Raw genomic sequence first — 21,346 nt, 5'->3', positions numbered from 1 at the left:
TAACGCAACCAAAGAATTAAAAAAAAATAACAATAGTCTCAGATGAATTGCTAAACATTTGTTTAACTTCAAAGTAAGTTCTTGCAGCATCCTTTTGCAAAATGTATATATGTATATATGTCTATATATATATATATATATATATATATATATATATATATATATATATATATATATATATATAGGATCACTACGGAATACCGAAATTCCACAATCCCGAAATTCTGAATCCTGAGGACTAGAATCTCGAGATTGCAGAATCTCGAACGTAGTGAATGGGGATTGCCGTACAGTGTGGAACGGGAACTTTGCCACTCACGCCACTGTAACGCAAACTCAGAGTTGGTATATTTAAGTTGCAGGGGGTGTGCAGGAGGCCCCCTCTGCATACATGTTAGAATAGTTTGTTGTATGTTCTACTTTTTTTTTTTTATTTTACATTTCGAGATTCCGTACTCTTGAGATTCTGGTCTTCGGGATTCAGAGTCTCAGGACTGTGGAATTTCAGTTTTCTGTAGTGATCCTATATATATATATATATATATATATATATATATATATACATGTATATGTATATATATATATGTATATATTTATATATATATATATATATTTATATATACATGTATATCTATATGTATATATTTATATATATATATATATATATATATATATATATATATATATATATATATACATGCATTTACACACACACACACACACACACACACACACACACACACACACACACATATATATATATATATATATATATATATATATATATATATATATATATATAGCCAGTTCCAAAAGTATACGTGGAGTTCCAGGCAGGAATGCTGTCAAGTCCGAGTAGATCACCACAGCTGAACTTCTTTAAGATTAGATGCAAATCTATATATTCAGAAACAATACTACAGTCGTTCGTACAAATAAAAACTAGTTTATTCAAACACGTTAGCGCTTTCACCTACTGGCTTCTTCAGACGTACAAATAACAATGCAATTGCACTAGTTAAATAGCCTCCCTATGTATCCTATTGGATAAACCATAAGTGCCTTAAAAATATACTAACCCTAAAAATCAAATAAAACTACGCAGTTGACAAAAGGCTAGAAATCCTATCAATATTATACAAACATGTCTCCTACTAATATATATATATATACATGTGAAGACAGTACAAACTGAGCTGTCTAAATACACAGGATATTATGCTAATGAATATGACTAGCTTTATAACATAAAAGCACCCTGACAATTAGATCATGTCTAACTGCATTACAATATTAAAATATTAAAAACATCAGAAACCACATACATAAGTATAAAATCCGTCCACAAAATGCCACTAATATATACAAAAATATACAGAAAACACTATAAATATAAAGATATATACATAGTGACGCTGAACATTAATAAATGAATAAATACTGAGACAACACTTGCAGTAAACTCCCAGTACCTCCTATGAGTTACTAACGGTTCATGGGTTTCCTACATCTCTTCTTCCTGAGCACAGGTTTGATATTCACCCTTTCATTCAGACCGGGTGATCTATCAGCTTTACACCTGATAATCCATTTCATTTCACATTCCAGGGTATAATTAATCAAATTCCCCCCTCTAGGGTTCTCAAATACTTCTTGCATAACAGAGAACATAAATGTATGTGACGGACCAGCAACCTTAACATGCTTAGCTAGTGAAAGGGTGAATATCAAACCTGTGCTCAATGGATATGGCAACAGCTTTTTGGAGATGATATGAGAATTATCAGCTCTATCACAATGCTAAACCAGACAGCCGAGAGTCAATAGTCAGACAGCTGAATGTTCATGACCAGCAGTTTACTCCAAAACACTTAAATGATATATTGCATGTTCAGAGAAGAAAGTATGCTCCACTAATATGATCTAGCAAGGATGGACTTTACATTTCTTAACCCAAGAATGATGGAAGTTCTGGAACAGACAGAGATGAAAGTCTGATCAAACAAGTCTAACTAGAAGGATGAGAGACCAGTTTATTTATTTATAGGCATTTGTTTACCAGGAAAGTTCGACTGGGCACAGGTGTCCTTTTTCAGTGGAGGCCCAGGGAGAAAAGCTCAACAGGTCTGGGATGACACTTAATCAAGGATTTACCTAGGAAAGATTAGAAATTCAATGTTGTTCACTTCATTATGGAGAAATCTGAGCCAGATATAGAAGACTTGGTGAGAAAATTGCAGAGACTAAGCTATATATATTTGCTTTGTTTGCAGTACAACATATTCATCAGTTTACCATATTAAAGTTTATTCACTGGCTCCCTATCAATAGTACAGCTATTTTTCTTCAAAGTACAGTACTATTCAAGTTAATACATATGAGCTACTTCCCACCACTGAGAATTAAACTATCCCCTAACAAATAAAACTACTCCTTCAGAGACAGCCAAGACCATTATCTCACCCTAGCTAGACCAAGGTATAAACTAGCCATTGCTGAAAAGGCTTTCTCCAGCTTAGGACTAGCACTATGGAACAATTTATCATCTGAGGTTAAAGTTAATAAAACACTGAGGGCATTCAAGAAATCTCTCAGAGACTTCCTTTGTCAAGAAGCCATGTGCAAATGTTTCCATGATACTGGTTAAAGCATGAGTATGAACAAAGTTAACTAATCTTACCAATGTAAGTTAAAACTAAATGTACAGGCCATGTGCAGATGTTTCCATGATACTGGTTAAAGCATGAGTATGAACAAATTTAACTATTCTTACCAATTTAAGTTAAAACTAAATGTACAGGCCATGTGCAAATGTTTTCATGATACTAGTTAAAGCATGAGTATGAACACATTTAACAATCATACCAATGTAAGTTAAAACTAAATGTACAGGTCATGTGCAAATATTTCCATGACACTGGTTAAAGCATGAGTATGAACACATTTAACTAATCTTACCAATGTAAGTTAAAACTAAATGTACAGGCCATGTGCAGATGTTTCCATGATACTGGTTAAAGCATGAGTATGAACACATTTAACTAATCTTACCAATGTAAGTTAAAACTAAATGTACAGGCCATGTACAAATGTTTCCATGATACTAGTTAAAGCATGAGTATGAACACATTTAACAACCATACCAATGTAAGTTAAAACTAAATGTACAGGTCATGTGCAAATATTTCCATGACACTGGTTAAAGCATGAGTATGAACACATTTTACTAATCTTACCAATGTAAGTTAAAACTAAATGTACAGGCCATGTGCAAATGTTTCCATGATACTGGTTAAAGCATGAGTATGAACACATTTAACTAATCTTACCAATGTAAGTTAAAACTAAATGTACAGGCCATGTGCAGATGTTTCCATGATACTGGTTAAAGCATGAGTATGAACACATTTAACTAATCTTACCAATGTAAGTTAAAACTAAATGTACAGGCCATGTACAAATGTTTCCATGATACTAGTTAAAGCATGAGTATGAACACATTTAACAACCATACCAATGTAAGTTAAAACTAAATGTACAGGTCATGTGCAAATATTTCCATGACACTGGTTAAAGCATGAGTATGAACACATTTTACTAATCTTACCAATGTAAGTTAAAACTAAATGTACAGGCCATGTGCAAATGTTTCCATGATACTGGTTAAAGCATGAGTATGAACACATTTAACTAATCTTACCAATGTAAGTTAAAACTAAATGTACAGGCCATGTGCAGATGTTTCCATGATACTGGTTAAAGCATGAGTATGAACACATTTAACTAATCTTACCAATGTAAGTTAAAACTAAATGTACAGTTCCACCACATGATTATTCTGTCTTCTGTTTGTATATATTGAAAGTACTGTAAATATACTCTAAATATGTACTAATCTCAGAAGGTACAACATTACATTTTATGTAAATGATGTCCTTACACTGTTAGTCCTGTACAGTTTTAAATAGTGATCTTCTACTTACTTCAATTATGAACTGCATGTTTGTATTATTTATTGCTGCATGCTTTGTTAACATTATACCTTTTGTACCAACGTCATGGCTGAAAAGGGTCTCTGGACCAATTCACCCACCTTATCATCAAATTGTAAAATAAATAAAATAAAATAAAACCTGGTCTTATCGCTACACATAACCCAAAATTATGAAAACCCTTCTGTCAGCACTTAAGAATTCCAGGGAAAATATAACATTGTGATTCTGGGTGTTACAGAAGCCCCAGTAAAGTACAAATATGCTATCTTTAATACTGTTAGAATACCCATATTAGATATGTTGGGGACTTCAGAATATATTATAATATTTTGACAAAGGTTGTGGAGTAGTTATGGAAATAGTTATTGAATCAAACCTTGTATGTTTGAAAACATGCTTGCCAAAGGTGTGTGCTTTTGATGGAACATATAAGTCTCTTATTAAGATGAATGATATGGCTGTGTTATTCATAATGGAGACCCTCCTGAGGAGTAAATTCAAGTGGGAAGAAAAAAGAGGTGTGTAAATTAGCAGTCTGTGAACATGGGAGCATTTAAAGGAAATCCTTCTTTAATAATAGAATATAGGTAAAAAACATACATTCTAACTATGTCTGGTTCCAGTACTTTATGTAAGTAATTGTATTGCCCTGTGCTATAGCCAAATACATAACCATCTCCATGTAGAGACATTTATTTACCAGAGTAAAAGAAATTCTGAGGATGTAGTGAAATCAATTGTTCAGTTTGCATTTTTTTTCCTGAAGAGGTAAGTCAAATTAAAACTAATTTAGACTATGTTAAGTATTTTATTTAGTTATGTTCCAGTGTTAGAAATATACAACAGCCAAAGTTAATTGTTGGTGCAAACGGAGTAGGGTATATAATTACAATCAGAGTGGCAAATCTTATTTGGGATGGCCCCTTCTTACAGTAAAACCTCTGGTCATGCATATCTTGCATTCCTCATATTACAAAGACAGACTGCAGTATGGTTGGATATGAACATCAGTTTAAGATAACAGCATTTAGGACTCTGTCTTGCAGTAAGGGCAGATTGTTTAGACTTGAAATTCTGTAAGTATGGAACCTCTTGTCAATATACGTTATGGTTGCTCTTGTTACACGACTTTTTAAAATTAACTCAGCTCTTCTCTCAAAGAAATCCTGAAGTTTCACCATCTATGGTATCACATAAAGAATTTTATGATCTGTTTGCACACTGACTTACTAAAGGCCTTTCCATTTTTAATGCACACTGACTTACTAAAGGCCTTTCCATGTTTAAGTTCATCTTTATTAAAATGCTTGACTCAAATCACCAGAAGAGAGAAAATCAAAAATATTGTTAAAGAGTATTAAACATAACAAAATAAAACCATATTTAAACATCAGAATTGCATAGAATTATGAGGTGTCATATGCCAAAGAGAGGAAAAGAGTTTTTAAAGACCCTTGAAAGCAGACAATGAGTGGAATTCCCTCCCTGGGGAAAGAGGCTGGATCTCTAGGAGCAAAAGGAGCACATTCCAGATGATCTCTACACTAGAAATCTCCAACAGCCCTAGGAAAGTGGAGGACAACAAGGTGAAACAGACAATATGAGAGCAAGTCTCGCATCAGTGATGGAGAATCCTTCTTGTATAGAGCTAAGTAAACTAACAACAAGACTTCAAAGGTAATACAAGAGATAACAGAGCACTTCTAACTATATGAATATCAGCACTGTAATGTATGAACCCTGAGGGCATAAAAGCTATTCTACAGCATAAAGAATATCAACGGTCTGGCATGTGTCTGTATTTAGGGTAATTGAGACAGATTTATGCACTGTTTAAGGTCTAATTCTCATTCGTATATTGAAGCTGTGTTTTATTATTATTCTTAACTGATGCACTGTTCTTTGATGGAGTTTTTCTACCCAGGTTGTTGCTGTAAACAGGCTACTCCCAAACAGGGCAAACCATTAGTGAACTGTACTAAATAAATAAAATAAATGTATGTCATACTTAAGAGAAGAGTAATATTGAACCAATAATAGTACAGAAAAAGAAGTTATTTACTCACCATAATGTTCCATCTGAGTAGTTGTACTTCATTTGTCTTTAACCTGTGGGTTACGCATCCGTATCGGATCCGAGCCGGCAACTTTTTCTAGCATCAGCTCTGAGCTCCAAACTCCTCCCCTTACCCATAATACACCTCCATTGCCTTCCATCCCCAGATCGAGTTTGCTGAACCTTATACTGATAACCTGACCTGAAAATTTTTCTTATGACCTATACTGCAGCCCGTAGGGTGATCATATGCCAAGGTCCGGGGGAAAGGAGGAAGGGACAATTGAAGACAAATGAAGTACAACTACTCAGATGGAACATTATGGTGAGTACATAGCTTCTTTATCTGAAGTAGTTTACTTCAGTTGGTCTTCAACCTGTGGGACAGAGTCCCCAGCTACCAAACTCCTGGGAGGCCCTCATTGAAGTATATTCTGAAGCACCGCGGAACCAAAGGATGCTCTCCTTCTGGAAGTCAAATCCAATTTGTAATGAGAAATAAATGTATGAGATGAGGACCAAGTAGCTGCAGAACAAATATCATCCAAAGACACTCTAGACCAAAAGGCCGCCGATGTAGCCATGGACCAAGTGGAATGAGCTTTCACCTGACCTGGAGGAGACATGCTTCTGTCCTTATAGACCTACAGGATGCATGAAGAAGTCCATCTAGCTATAGTGACCTTAGAGATAGGTTTTTCCAAAAAGGGTTTATAGAAGGATATAAACAATTGATCAGATTTACGTAAATTTTTGGTCCTGTGTAAATAGAATCGTAACTGTCTATGAACATCCAACATGTGGAGTTTGTATTCCATCTTGCTAGTAAAATTAGGAAAAAGCACAGGCAAATTGATGGTCTGATTGATATTGACCGGTGATGCCACCTTAGGAAGAAAGGATGGACTGGTTCGAAGGGAAACCCTATCTTTGTGAAAAATCATGTAAGGAATTTTGATGGAAAAGGCCTGTAATTTTGAAACCCTTTTTGCAGAGGTAATAGCCACCATAAAAGCTGTTTTCCAAGATAAAAGTTTTAGATCTGCAGTTATGGCAGGCTCGAAAGGCGGAGTGACCAAAGCTTGAAGTACCATAGTAAGGTCCCAAGGGGCAACAATATCTTTGACCGGGGGGGGGTGTAACAAAAAGGTGCCTTTAATAAAGGCTTTACACAGTCTGGAAAAGGCTAAGGAGGCAGAATTCTTGCCCACATGAAAATGAGAGAAGCCAGACAACTGTACTTTGACAGTAAAAGAACTAGCTCCGTATTCAAAAATATCAGCTAGAAAATCAAGAATATTGGAAATAGGAGCTGTGAAAGGGTCTAAACTCCTTTGAGAGGCCCAAAAAGAAAAACGTTTCCACTTGCTGCAATAAACCTTCCTGGTTGAAGACTTATGAGCAGCTACCAAAATAGATCTAACTGAGGAGGATAGTCCAGGAGTCCTAGCAATCACGGGAACTGGAGCAGCCAAGCTGTGAGCCTCAGGCTGTCCAGATTCAGATGAGGCACCCCTGAAGGGTGTGAAATTAAATCCTGACTGGGATCTAGGATCCAAGGCAGAGCCAGAAGGTGAGACCAAAGGAAAGGAAACCATACCTGGCGAGGCCAGAATGGGGCAATGAGGATAACTTTGCTCCTCAGTCGACGAACTTTCTGCAGAAACCCCGGAATGAGAAGTACTGGTGAGTAAGCATACAGATGACCAGGAGGCCAAGCATGAACTAGAGTATCTCTGGGGGACTCCCCCAGCAGGGGGTTCAGAGTGAAAAACTTGCTGCACTTCACGTTGGAAGGAGATGCGAAGAGATCACAGCAAGGTTGACCCCACTCACTGAAGATCTGTTCCACTACTGACAGATTCAGAGACCACTCATAAGGCATCAGAATGGTTTACTTAGCCTGTCTGCTAGGATGCTGGACTGTCCTGGAATGTGCATTGCGATGAGAAAGTGACCAGTGGAGATCGCCCATTTCCACACTCTCATGGCCTCGCGACAAAGGGAGTAAGATCTGGTCCCTCCCTGTTTGTTGATATACCAGACAACTGACATGTTGTCTGACTAAATAGCAATCATCCCTAGAGGAAGAAAGGCATGAAGGGCCTGCAACGCTAGAAGGACCACCCTCATCTCTAGGACATTTATGTGCAAGCTAGTCTCTATGGGGGACCACAGGTCTTGGACTGTCCTGCCCGAACAATGCTTCCCCCACCCAAGTGGGAGGCATCCATGGTCACTGTGGCTTGGGCCAGGGCTGGAACAAAAGGTCATCCCTCCAAAATGTCCGGAGAGCAGATCCACCATATGAGGGACAACAGACAGACTCGACTGAGTTGAATTGGATATGTCAATGGCAGTTCCAACAGGAACCATGGTACAGCTAGAGTCCACTGTAGAATTCTCATGTGTAACCGAGCACACGGGAGAAGAGTTATGGTTGCCGCCATCGAGCCTAAGGCCCTCAACACTGATTCCGCCACTGGGAGATGAGAGTGGTAGATCAGGGAGACATGCATCCTCAAGTTTTGAACTCTCTCCGAGGTCAGGAAGATTTTGCACTGAAGAGTATCTATCCTGGCACCAATGTAGTCCATCACCTGCACAGGATCTAGGAGACATTTGGACACATTGATTGTGATCCCCAAATGCAGGGCAAGAGTCAAGAAATAATCCCTGGTTTGGGAGAGTAAATGCTTGGTGGGAGCAGAGAGGAGCCAATTATCCAGGTACAGATAGACCTGAATCCCCTGAAGCCTCAGGTGAGCTGCTACCACGGCCATCACTTTGGTAAACACCTTCGAAGCTGTGGTGAGACCAAAGGATAGGGCTTGAAATTGGTAGTTATTGACTCCTTGTTGGAAGTGGAGGAACATCCTGGAGCTTCTGTGCATTTTTATGTGCTAGTAAGCATCCTGGAGATCTAACAAGCACATCCAGTCGCTCTCTTGCAGGTACTGGATGGACTGTAATGTGATCATCCAGAATTCTCTTTGGCAACTGACAGGTTCAGGGTAGAGAGGTCCAGAACATGCGTACCGGAACAATAGAGTAAGGGGGTTGGGGAGCCCCCCACTTTTTTGCAGACTCTGTCCCAATTAGTTTTTTGCCTCCCAACTGCCATGATGTCAGTTTGTGAACAGAAAGGATGTTTCAGAAGCTGTCACGATGACTTCAGCTTGTATGTCTGGTTTGCGAGCAGCAGGAATGGATTATTCAGAAGCTGTTTGTAAACAGAATCAGCAAGGAGTATTCAGAAGCTGTCAGCGCCCGGCTGGTGTTTGCGAGCAGGATTTCAGAGTGAAGCTGTGCGTTTGCAAGCAGGAGCATTCAGAGTGGAACTGGAGTTTGCGAGCTAATTGCAGAGTGGAGCGGGAAGGATTTATTGCCTGCTGGATCGGATCTGTGAGTAAGCTAGGTGTGTGTGTTTGTGTGAATGGAAGGCATTACATTTACTGATTAATGGCTGCTTTACTGAAGAGCTGCCTGTACATTAACTTACTGATTAATGGCTGCATTACATTTGAGTTGCTAGCTGCTTTACTTAACAGAAGTTATTTGAACTGGGAACTGAAGGGGTGTGTGTGTGAAAAGAAGCCATTATGTTTACAAGCTTCTGGTTTACTTAACAGAATGTTTTGAACTGGCATTACATTTACTTATTAACTGCTGCTTTACCGAAGAGCTGCATGTACATTTACGGATTAACGGCTGCATCACATTTGAGTTGCTGGCTGTTTTACTTAAACAGAACTTTTTCTGAGCTGGTAACTGAAGGTGTGTGTGTGAACAAAAGGCATTACATTTACCAGCTGCTTAACAGAACATTTTGTGCTGGCATTATATTTACTAATTAACAGCTGCGTGTGTGAAGGTATTACATTTGAGCTGGTGCTTGTGCTTTACTTAACAGAACGTTTTGAGCTGGTAGTGTGTGTGTGTGTGCCTCCCCAGCCCATTTACTGGTCTGCATTCAAGCACATAAACTTATTGTAGTGAGTTTAGATAAACCACAGCAGACATTACATTAATAGCAGAAGAAACTTGAGCTGCTTTACTTAGCAGCACTTTTTGAGCTGGTAACTAATTAATGGCTGGTTTACTGAAGAGCTGCATTTGTGAAGGCATTTACTGATTAATGGCTGCTTTACTTAACAGTAACATTTACTGAAGGCATTACATTTGAGCTGCTTTAGAGTGTGTGTGTGTGTGTGTGTGTGTGTGTGTGTGTGTGTGTGTGTGTGTGTGTGTGTGTGTGTGTGTGTGTGTGTAGAAATGCCCCAGTTACTGGTAGGTAGGATTGCCTAGGGTCAAACTCTGAGCCTTAGGTACAACAATCTGCACAACAGCCTGCATTCTCTACTCACACCACCACAGAGTTCATAGCTCTCAACTGTCTAGATTTAAACATACATTGGTCTGTTCCTCTTAAAATTTGTGGTTTTGTGGTAAATGTGTAAAATGCCCCAGTTACTTATAGCTAGTGGTTAGGATTACCTAGGCTCAAACCCTGAGCCTTAGGTACAACAGTCTGCATTCTCTACCCACACCACCTCAGAGTCCATAGCTCTAGGTTTTCACATACGTTGGTCTGTTCCTCTTAAAATTTGTGGTTTTGTGACAAATCAGTGAGTGATAACGGAATTCACTAAATAATGATAGCCCTTTAAGTTTCAGTCTTCCTATCTTTTTTTGGAAAGACATTGGTAACACAAAAGACTATTTCAGCAACTTTCTAAGATTATACAAGTAATATTTAAAATGTGTCCCTGACTTTGGGCCATTGCTTTTTCCTTTCCTCCCAAAATAATTTTTGGCTTTTTCCAGATTCTTTCTGCTGTCAAATTGAGACATTTAGTTGTGTCAAGTGGATGGTGTAGTGGTAGTGTTGTTGGCTCACAGCAAGAGGTTCTCTGGTTTGATTCTTGGCTGGGGTGCTGTCTGTGCAGAGTTTGTATGTTCTTCATGTGGGTTTACTCCCATGTTACAAAGACATGCATCTGGAGCATTTCTTTCTGGGCCTCTGCTGAAAATTAACTTGTTCCATGTCAGATTTTCCTGGTAGACAAATGTTAAATAAAACATTTTTAAGGAGCTGAGAGCTTCAGGGGAACAGAAGTTTAGTGCTGCTTATACCAAGTCTGTTTGCGTTGTTAGTAGCACAACAGGTAGTAACCTTACTTTTGATGCAGAAGGCTATGGGTTATACTCCTAGAGAATGTAGATGGATTGCTGATGCTGTAACTGTGTTGTACTTTAAAGGGAGTGGATGCTGCAGTCCTGTGAATGCCCTCCTTTGGAGGAGTTACCTAGTAACTATGAACCTGTCATCAGTTTGCCATCCATTCCCTATTGCAATATTACTAGCTTATCATTTGTTAATGTAACATAGGCAATTTATTCTTCAAGGGCAACAGGCACTTTATTTGTAGGTGAAACAATGAAATATAAAGTTGTTTTATAGCAGCAACCTGTTCATTACTTAGAAATCCCTTTAATGTGGAATTATTTAGATGACTTATGTCTGCAGAGATTTTGTATATTTACTGATATTGGTAGTGGTGCTGCGGTAGCGTTGTCGCCTCACAGCAAGACGTTGTCCCATTCGATTCTCAGCTAGAGCGTCTTCTGTGTACAGACATGCGTGAATGAGCGTGCCTTCGTTGAAGGTTTTGCATCAGGGCTGGTAACTCGGCATGTAAAAATCCACTACCAAACATTAGCGGACCGGAGTTCCGCTGTGGCGACCCCTAACCGGGATAAGCCGAAAGACACAACAACTGATATTGGTGGATTGTAATGACAGAAGTTTGAGTGGCCCTTATGGTTGAAATTTTCTGAAATGGGTAGTTTTGTCTTATTGGTTCATACATTTTGTTTCATTGCTTACTAGAAGACTGTTCAAAACTACAAATTTAAAACACATTCTAACAAGAGGTGTTGTATTATACAAGGAATATAATTTAATACAATCAGGAAGGTGAATCAAAGAACTCATACATGTATGCATGGCCCTAAAAATGTGTAAGGAGCCTATTATTTGTAAACAACCCAGAGGTAAGCTTAGTCCTCCATTGGTCAGAGGCAATGCAAAATGAATGTGTGTTTTCATGCCGTTTCAATGAATGTGAGTTTGAAGGGCAGATTTGTTTACTGCTCATGCTAAGTCTGTTTTCATTGCAAGACTGTATTATTTGTTTAGCAAATGGCTCAGTGTTATTGCTATTTTATTTCAATATCTGTAATCACTGTACAAGTAAATAAGGAAACAGTATGCACACTGACAGGTTTGAACAGCATTTGTGGTAACTGAGGAAAAATAGCCAAGTAATGGAACACTGGAGTGGTTGGGGAGGGGGCTGCTGTTGGAGCGGCAGGGGTTTAGACTATCCATTCAAGTAAAACAAAGCTCATCCCTGTCCATATTCAAATGCAACTTGGATCTAAGGATAGGTAATAGAAAATGTACTCGCCACTAATGGACAGAGACAGTTCCTAAATGCTGCATCCCTTACACGGGGCCCCTCAAATTATCAATGGTATGATCACAGTTATTCACACTAGGGCTGATGTACAATTATCAGCCATGGAATAGGTAAGACCATTCAGAAAATGTTAATTCAAGAATCAAAAGGGAAATTGGCTAAGCTTAAAATGTTTATTTATTTTTTATTTATCATTTGTTGACTGGGAAAGTCCAACTAGATTCCACAGAGCCTGTTTTCAGCGGAGGCCCAGGGAGAAATGCTCCAGATGTATATCTTTGAAATGTGGGAGGAAACCGGAGTACCCGGAGGAAACAAACGCGAACACAGGGAGAACATGCAAACTCCACACAGAAGGCACCCCAGCCGAGAATCGAACCGGAGAACCTCTTGCTGTGAGGTGACAATGTTAACCACTGCACCACTGTGCCACCCATGTCACTGTGCAGCCAAATGTCCTCTAAGTGAACCTATGTTGTGGTATAGATAGTTTTTAAAATATTGCCCTTTTTATATCAGTAAGTGCCCCTCTCACCCTCCGTCCCCCCAGTCTTCAACAGCTACTGGCGCCTATGGTCCAGAATGGGCCTTAAGTCCCCTGTTTTCTTTGGCACCAAAAAGAACCTGGAGTAGAAGCCCGATGTGAACTGATCTAGGGGGACGGTTTTGATGGCTCATTTTTCTAGCAGCTTGTAAATTTCCTATGCTGCTGCCTCTCTTTGCATGGGTGATACATTTGGGAGGTGTCTGGGAGATTTGGGGGAACCCACAAAGGGGATAGAGTATCTTCTGGATATGATTTGGAGCACCCAGTGGTCCATTGTTATGGACTCCCATGCCGCTGGGTGCAAGGACAATCGTCCCCCGACTGCATCCAGAGTAGAGCAGTCAGGCAACCCCTCAGGGTTGCTGCCCGGGTCTGTCCGAAAAAGGTCTTGAGACCCAAAGTTCCACAGACCCCCTCTGCCTCTGGGGCTGGCATCCATTCTGTTCCCCTCTGCCTCTGGGGGAAGAAGAGCCCTGAGTGTCCCAGGAATACTGTGACTTCTGGAACCACATCTTATTTTGCCCTCTCTGGTTCCGGGAAAAGGACCTTTGAGGGTTAGAGAAGTGGATCCCAATGCCAGACAGTGTCTTCCTGTCCTTCTCATTCTGGACTAATGTCTCCTTGACAGTCTTACCAAAGAGTGTAGAGCCATCATAAGGGGCATTGGCAAAAGATGCCTTGAAAGGTTTGGAAAATTGACATAACCTGAGCCAGGCGTTGTGCCTCATGAACATGACAGATCCAGCTGCCCTAGCCACTCCTTCTGTAGCATGTGAGACGAGTCACATGGATGTGTTAGATACTGCTTTTATAGTGGCCATCCTCACAGAGAACAAAGCCTTGTCCTCCTGTGACATGGACTTGGGGGGAGACTCCTCCAGCTCCTTTACCAGGTCGCGTTGGAGTCTGGTGACATGAGCCAAGTAGTTCAGCGCCCTAATCAAAAAGGTAGCTGAAGCATACACCCGCTTCCCTATGCAGTCCATCATCTGTGACTCTCGGTCAGGAGGGTGGACTGAGGAACTCTCCTGAGCAAGTTCCTTCATAGTGGCTGCTGCTACCACCATGACATCTATGGGGAGCCCTTATTCCAAGCTGGCCTGTCTATGGGGGAGCTCAGGATCTTGTCAGGTCTTTTTAGGATAGGTTCCATGGTGTTCGATTCCTTCCATGCTCAGGAGGTGACCAGATCCACCAAAGGATCTGCAGGAGGGGACACCCAAGAAGTAGATGGGCCCAGGCTGAAAGCCTCCAGAAACACAGACTCATCAGAAGGTTTGGGGGCTGACCAACCTCCCCGCTGGTGCAGGATCTCCATGATGTCTCCAAGGGAGACATCCTTGGGAGGTGACCTAGGGAAACCCTCTCCATCATCTAAGTCCATGTCCTCAGTGAGGGACTCGGGGGAGTCCAAGTGCCTCCTCTTGCAAGTATTCTTGCGAGGCACCTCTCTGGTGGGAGCTTGCAAGCCACTTGTTTCTCAGGGGGAACCGTCTGGTGCTGTTCAAGCACAGGCTGTCTCTCTGGTAAAATGATGGGGACCATAGACAGAGCCGAGAAGGTTTGGGAGGAGTCCAAGGGGGGTGGTCAGGGGTCTCGATCCAATGGAGAAAACCCTTTCTACTACATCGAATGCCAAAGTAGAGTGAACCTCCTGAGAAACCAATAAGGAGGCCAGTCTTCCCGGGTTCGATGAGAGAATCGGAGCCTGTCCCGAGGTTGACGGAGCTCTGAGGGATGGAACCTAGCCCAACAAAGTCAAAGCCAATAAAAAAGCTTCCACTCCCTTGGATCCGACACCCAAGCTCCACTCCAAGAGTGACTCGGATCCAAGCTGGTCAGCTCCAAAATGCTCCAGGCTCGAGGAAGCATTTACTGTCGATGCCGACCCCCTGACCAAAGCTAACCTCGGATCCCAAAGGTCGGATCAAAGAAGGAGATATTGGTTGAAAAAAAGGAAGTGAGCTCCCCCCTCCTGAGGGGGGGCTGGCAAGACCCCCTTCTGTATCTGTGTATGGATAAAATGCCTCATCATTTTATCCAGATCCATGTCAGACAAGGAGCGGGTGGACTGTGACGAGGCCACGGACTCCGACCTGGTGGGTCAGGGCACCAAGGCCCAAGAAGCTGGACATGTCTCCTCTGGCTCTGGGGAGAACCTTGGAGATTGGAGCTGAGGGGAGTCATGGATCCGTGGTGTCTTGGTAAGAGAAGCGTGGTCTGGAGACCACTTTCTCTTTTCCCTCATCTTTGACTCTCTCTCCCTCTCTCTGCCTCTTTTCTGCTCCACTACCACAGGCTTTGGTACAGGAGGTTGAGTCCCAGCCTGGAAGGGAGGAGAAGCCAGAGGAAGAGAGGAGGGAGAGGCAGCCACAGCAGCTGCAGTGACTGAAGCCAGAGATGAGGAAACAGAGTCGGAAGGAAGAAGAAGACCTTGGAGGGCCAACTTGGCCTTCCTATCCTTTAGGGCGCGGGGGTTGAAGCCCACACAAATGCTATAGTCCACAGTCAGGTGGGCCACGCACAAGCACAAATCACACAGAGTATGTCCATCCACTGGAGATAACTTATGGCCACACTCTGTGCAATGCTTGAAAACAAGCTTTTCAGCCATCCTAATTATTAGAAAAATAACCTTAGTAAAAAACAGGCAGGTTCTTTTTAATTAACAAACACACACACACCCACTCACCACATTCATATACAGAAAAGAACTCTGGGTGGGAGGGGAAGCTACTACCTATACCACAGTACAAACTACTCTAACTAACCTAAAACACTAACATTCTACGCACCAAGCGAGGGGAGGAGAAAGGGGACCTATACTAACATTAACTAACAGAAAATGAGAAAAATGTATTTACTCATGAAAGGTTTTAAACCCACTGACTAGCTGGAGCACAGAAGACACAATGCTGAAGCAATTCATGGCAAACGAGATCTGGGGATGGAAGGCAGTGGAGGTGTATTATGAGTAAGGGGAGGAGTTTGGAGCTCAGAGCTGATGCTAGTAAAAATTGCCGGCTCGGATCCGATATGGAACTGTAACCCACAGGTTGAAGACCAAATGAAGTAAACTACTTCAGATAAATTGAATACTATGACTTCTGGCATAGTGGAATGAGTTACTGACATTACAGTGAAACATTGTTGCATCGACTTATAGAAAAGCTAGTACAGTTGATCGAAAATCAGTTGATCAAACTGTACCAGCATTTCCTGTGAGACTGCAGTACAGAGGGAGGTGGGAAATATGCCATTCCCTACTGTACCAGCATTTCCTGTGAGACTGCAGTACAGAGGGAGGTGGGAAATATGCCATTCCCTACTGTATCATGATCTTGGAGTTGGTGTGTGTGTGTGTGTGTGTGTGTGTGTGTGTGTGTGTGTGTGTGTGTGTGTGTGCGTGTGTGTGTGTGTGTGTGTGTGTGTGTGTGTGTGTGTGTGTGTGTGTGTGTGCGTGTGTGTGTGTGTGTGTGTGTGTGTGTGTGTGTGTGTGTGTGTGTGTGTGTGTGTATATATATAAATATATATATATATATATATATATATATGTGTGTGTGTATATATATATATATATATATATATATATATATATATATATATTATATATATATATATATATATGGGGACACACACACACACACACACACACACACACACACACACACACACACACACACACACACACACACATATATATATATATATATATATATATATATATAGATAGATATATATGGGTGTAGCAGCAGCTCCAACATATGAGATACAGGGTGGCTTGCTCTGTGCAAAAAAGATGTTTTTATTTTTTATTTTCAATGACAATTAGATACTTAAATAAAGCTTACTTTATCATCTAATGTGATCATGTCATCTACAATATTTGTTCCTAAAGGAAGTTAATGACTATTTTCAGTAAATTAGTTGTGGGTGTTCAGAAAGCTCAAGCACTTGTGTTCTATATTCTTCCTCAGGCAGGAGTTCCATTTACAATTTCCTTTACATTATGGCTTCCTTTTCTTATCTGGCTGAGGCATTGCTTCCTACCCCTCCCCTTTCAGCTGTTTGTTTTTTTTTTATTTTAGATGAAATGCATGACCTGTGGTGTCCTACTTGCCACTGCCTTAATGGATGACTCCTAATTAGCACTCAGCTTGTCACAGTAAAAAGTGGAGCATGATAGGGAGGACCTAAATAGTGAATCTGTGTTTGCACAAGGTAGGGCTTTGGTATTTGCACTCTGCAGAATTGATAGCATCACTGTTGCACCACAAGTTTGCCTTTGCATGGCCTACTCTTATTGCAGATTGTGACTGATTTTAGACAGAGGTATGAATTCGTGTTGAGAGTTCAGAATGAGTTTGTGAGTAAATGATTACCTTATGCTAATTGTTGTAGTAGGTTTATGCTGCTAGATAATACACTAATTGGAATAAACAAGTCTTGTCTTAAAACCGAAAAATGAAATTGTGGTTTAACCTAAATCTGTTTAGTATAATATACTTCCATGTTAGACAATCATTAGTTCTAATAGCCTCAATGGTAAAAAAAAAAAAAAAAAAAAAAGTGCACATGTACCCTTGCTGCACTGTGGTGACTCTGACCAAGCAATAAGCAATATGCTGAATAGAAAGATAAGTCTCAGTAACCAGAATTATCCCTTATTTTTGTTGTTGATGTGTTTTTTATGCAGTCACTTAATCCACTAAACACTCCTACTCAATTGTTTAACACATCATTAGCTTTGATGTTGTTCTGTAATGTGTTTTGCTGCCCACTTCTCTGAAGTCAGGTTGTTAAAACTAGTAAATGATGTAACTGTATGAAATAGCTTCATATTATCAATCTTTGTTTAATCATATTTAAGTTGCTCAAATAAACAGTGCAATTTTCTGGATAATGTCTACTTAATAATTTCATTTTACCTCTTATATCTGTATTATTTGATGTGCAGCTGATATATGTTAAAACACACAAGCAGACACACACGTACATATACACTCCCACTAGTAATACGAAACAAAAAAAAATTAAAAGACTCTCCTAGATTCAAACTGACACTGGAAAATTAAGTATTAGAAGTGAGTCTGAATCTTTAGATTTTGACTTTGCAAATTAGGCTTTCAAGGCTGTTTGTGAGCTTAGCATTTTGCAGGCAGGCTCCCAAAATAACCCTAATTAATTTATTGTGCTTGTGTCAGATGTTCTCACATTTGCATCCTGATGGTTGTAATGCATTCAGGAGCACTAATGCAAATCAAGCACTTCCAGCCCAGTTACATCAACCCGGTTCACTGGAAAAGGAGAAGCAAAACACAATGGGCATGGAGGCATTTATTTAAATTATTTGTCTTGTTTGCATAGAGCTTCTTGATGCAAATGCTTCATAAATTTAGGTCCAATAGCAATTTACTGCTGCTGCCTGAAAGGAGCTTTCAGTTAAGTCACTTAGAACTAAACTAATTAACACTAATTACAGAGTGTGGTTTGGTTTGGATTAGCAGTTGATTTTAAACAGATTCTAATCAACAGCATCTTTGAGGGCCAATTTAGGATTAACCCTTACTACACAAACAATTCATGTTTTAATGCAGGATAAACAGGAGCGAAGATACACAAGCTGATGCCAATTACCTTGCAAGTGCTGCTTTTTTTTTTCCTTAGGACCTGAAAACAGTCAGGACATCTTATCTTTCTGGCTACATACACCACTTGATATAGAATAGTTGAAAAATACATATAGATCAACACTTTAAAATGGGTGCATTTAACATATAATTGGGATCTAGAGATCAAAAGTAGTAAAGTGTTCACTCTGTCATTTACAGTCTGAAAAAGCAGGTGAAGTTGAAACTTATTCAATCTGGATATATTCTGGTCACATATAAACATCTTGATAACATACTTTTTGCAGATAAATACTGAATTAGTATTGTAAGCCACCACCTTATGATTTGTTTTTGCACTTTTATACAATATATAAAATGGCAAGTTCACCTGTATGCAGCTTCGTAAACACATCCTCAAGTATGAAAGAGTAGGCAGGAGGGAGTTTATTATCTGCACTGCATACAATATTACTCTGGCATCCAAACTGCAATTTGGTGCCAAACAACATATAAGCTAATTGTAAACAGAAAAAAGTTTGCAGATTAAACCTTATAATAAAGTATCTGACCATTCAGTAAGTCTCTATGTTTATCTTTCCAATGTACCCTTGTGTCCCTTTTGATATATACATATAGAGAGATTTTTTTTTTTTTTTTGCATTTTTATTCAGAAGAATTGAAGTCTGCTCTAATCATCCACCACCTACGGTATTAAAAAGCACTTCCTTGTATCTATTTTGAGCTTTTCTGCTATCTTCAAACTGTGGCCTCTCTCTCTCACTCTCTTTAAATAATCACTGTTTATAGTACCCAACAAGAATTAGAAATTCATGTCAGTCAGACCCTAAGCAGAGAAAGGCTATAGTCTGCAGTTCTATAACTATATGCATTGATATTTCACAAGTCACATCAGAAACTTTTTCCTGGTTCATGTATCACATTTTCCATATTCCTTGTTCCCCTAAATTAATCAAATCCCTCACTAGACACCCAATGAAGTCTTATTTTAATGTACATAATAACATTATATCAAGTGGTAAATGCAGATTTGAGACGCTAGTGCAAGAATCCCAAATCTCTGAAGAATAAAGTGCACCTGCATAGTTGCAATAGTGAAATTCAAAACTTAGCATTAAATACAAAAAGCTCTTCTGAAGAGAGGCAAGCCCCCACACCCCTCTGTGTGGGAGGGGAGGAGAGACTGCATCTCCATGTTCCCACTACTTACATAAACTAACTCAGGGATCACTGCACCTTGGAGAAGGGTGAATTCTCTGAGATACAGCAATTTCAGGCTTGGTATAATTTGCCTGATCACACTTAATATCCAAATGTTTCAGGGATTGCACTATCAGATCATGAACGTACAACAGGAACCCCTCTCTATCAATCCCTTTCTTTAAAAATAAAATCATTACAATTTATAAACCATAATTGTATAAAACAGTCCACAGCTGGCAGCAAATTCCCTGTTTTACATGTTAAACCTCTACTTCTAATACTTTTAGAAAGAGAATGCAAGCAGTGGTGCAGCAGTAGCATTGTAACCTCACAGCAAGGGGTTCCCTGGTTTGATTCTTGGCTGGAGTGCCTTCTGTGTGGAGTCTGTATGTCCTCTCTGCATTTGTGTGGGTTTTCCCCGGATACTCCAGTTTCCTCTCACATTACAAAGACATGCATTTGGAGCATTTCTCCCCAGGCCCCCACTAAAAATTGGCTTTGTTCCAAGTTGGACTTTCCCAGTAAATAAATGTTAAATAAAATAAATATTGTATGTCAACAAATATCTAGTTTTTATGTTAGATTCAACCATTTGCTTCATTATCTATACTTGCAACTGTAATATTTGATAAAGTATTACTAGCATTAATACTTTGCTACAGAATCTGACATTTACTCTCCCCAGTGGCAAATATAGTTTTAGGTAAAACTTTGCTTCTCCCAAAACTTGAATACAGCCTCCCCTTACTGGCATTTCACTCAGTGTCTAGCATACAAAGGCTATGAGCTGCTGTTAATAAAATATGCAGATTTGAACTCCTGGCAGACTGTTGCTTACACAACTGTAACCATTTAAAACCTCTTTGTCTCCTCAAAAGAGAAAGGGCAAACCTCTTTCTTAAGCACATTTATATATTATTAGAGCAAGGATATTGCCTATGTCTGTGAACTTTGCTTACCTTTTGAGATCCCATATACTCAGTTACCAATATTTTATCATTGCTTTAGTCTGACCCCCATTTAAAACAGTGATTGCTAAACGAGACTTGAATGGGCCACACTGTCTTTAACAAGCTATCAACTGAGATTAAGTCTCAAGATAATCTTCCTAACTTTAAAAAGTCTTTATCAGATCATTTCCACACAAAAAAAAAATGAAATGCAAACATTTTAGGAATATTGGTTAAAAGCCCTAGACACCTATTGCCAAATTCTTTCATGATTAAGCAAACTATATAATCTCCATTGACCTTCAAAATTGCATAACTGTGTACATATTGTATATATTGTCTGTAGATTTCATAAAACTATGTCAGCATAAATGTTCTTATTTCCCACAGCTTCTTTAAAATGTTTGCATTGTTCTTATATCCTTTAATTACCTTTTCATTTTACATCTTTTGTTTTAATATATGAATGTTGATGTGGTA

This window comes from Protopterus annectens, chromosome 10.part0, assembly GCF_019279795.1.
Source record: "Protopterus annectens isolate FY-2018-M chromosome 10.part0, PAN1.0, whole genome shotgun sequence".
Taxonomy (NCBI): domain Eukaryota; kingdom Metazoa; phylum Chordata; order Ceratodontiformes; family Protopteridae; genus Protopterus; species Protopterus annectens.
Note: the sequence above shows the minus strand (reverse complement) of the source record.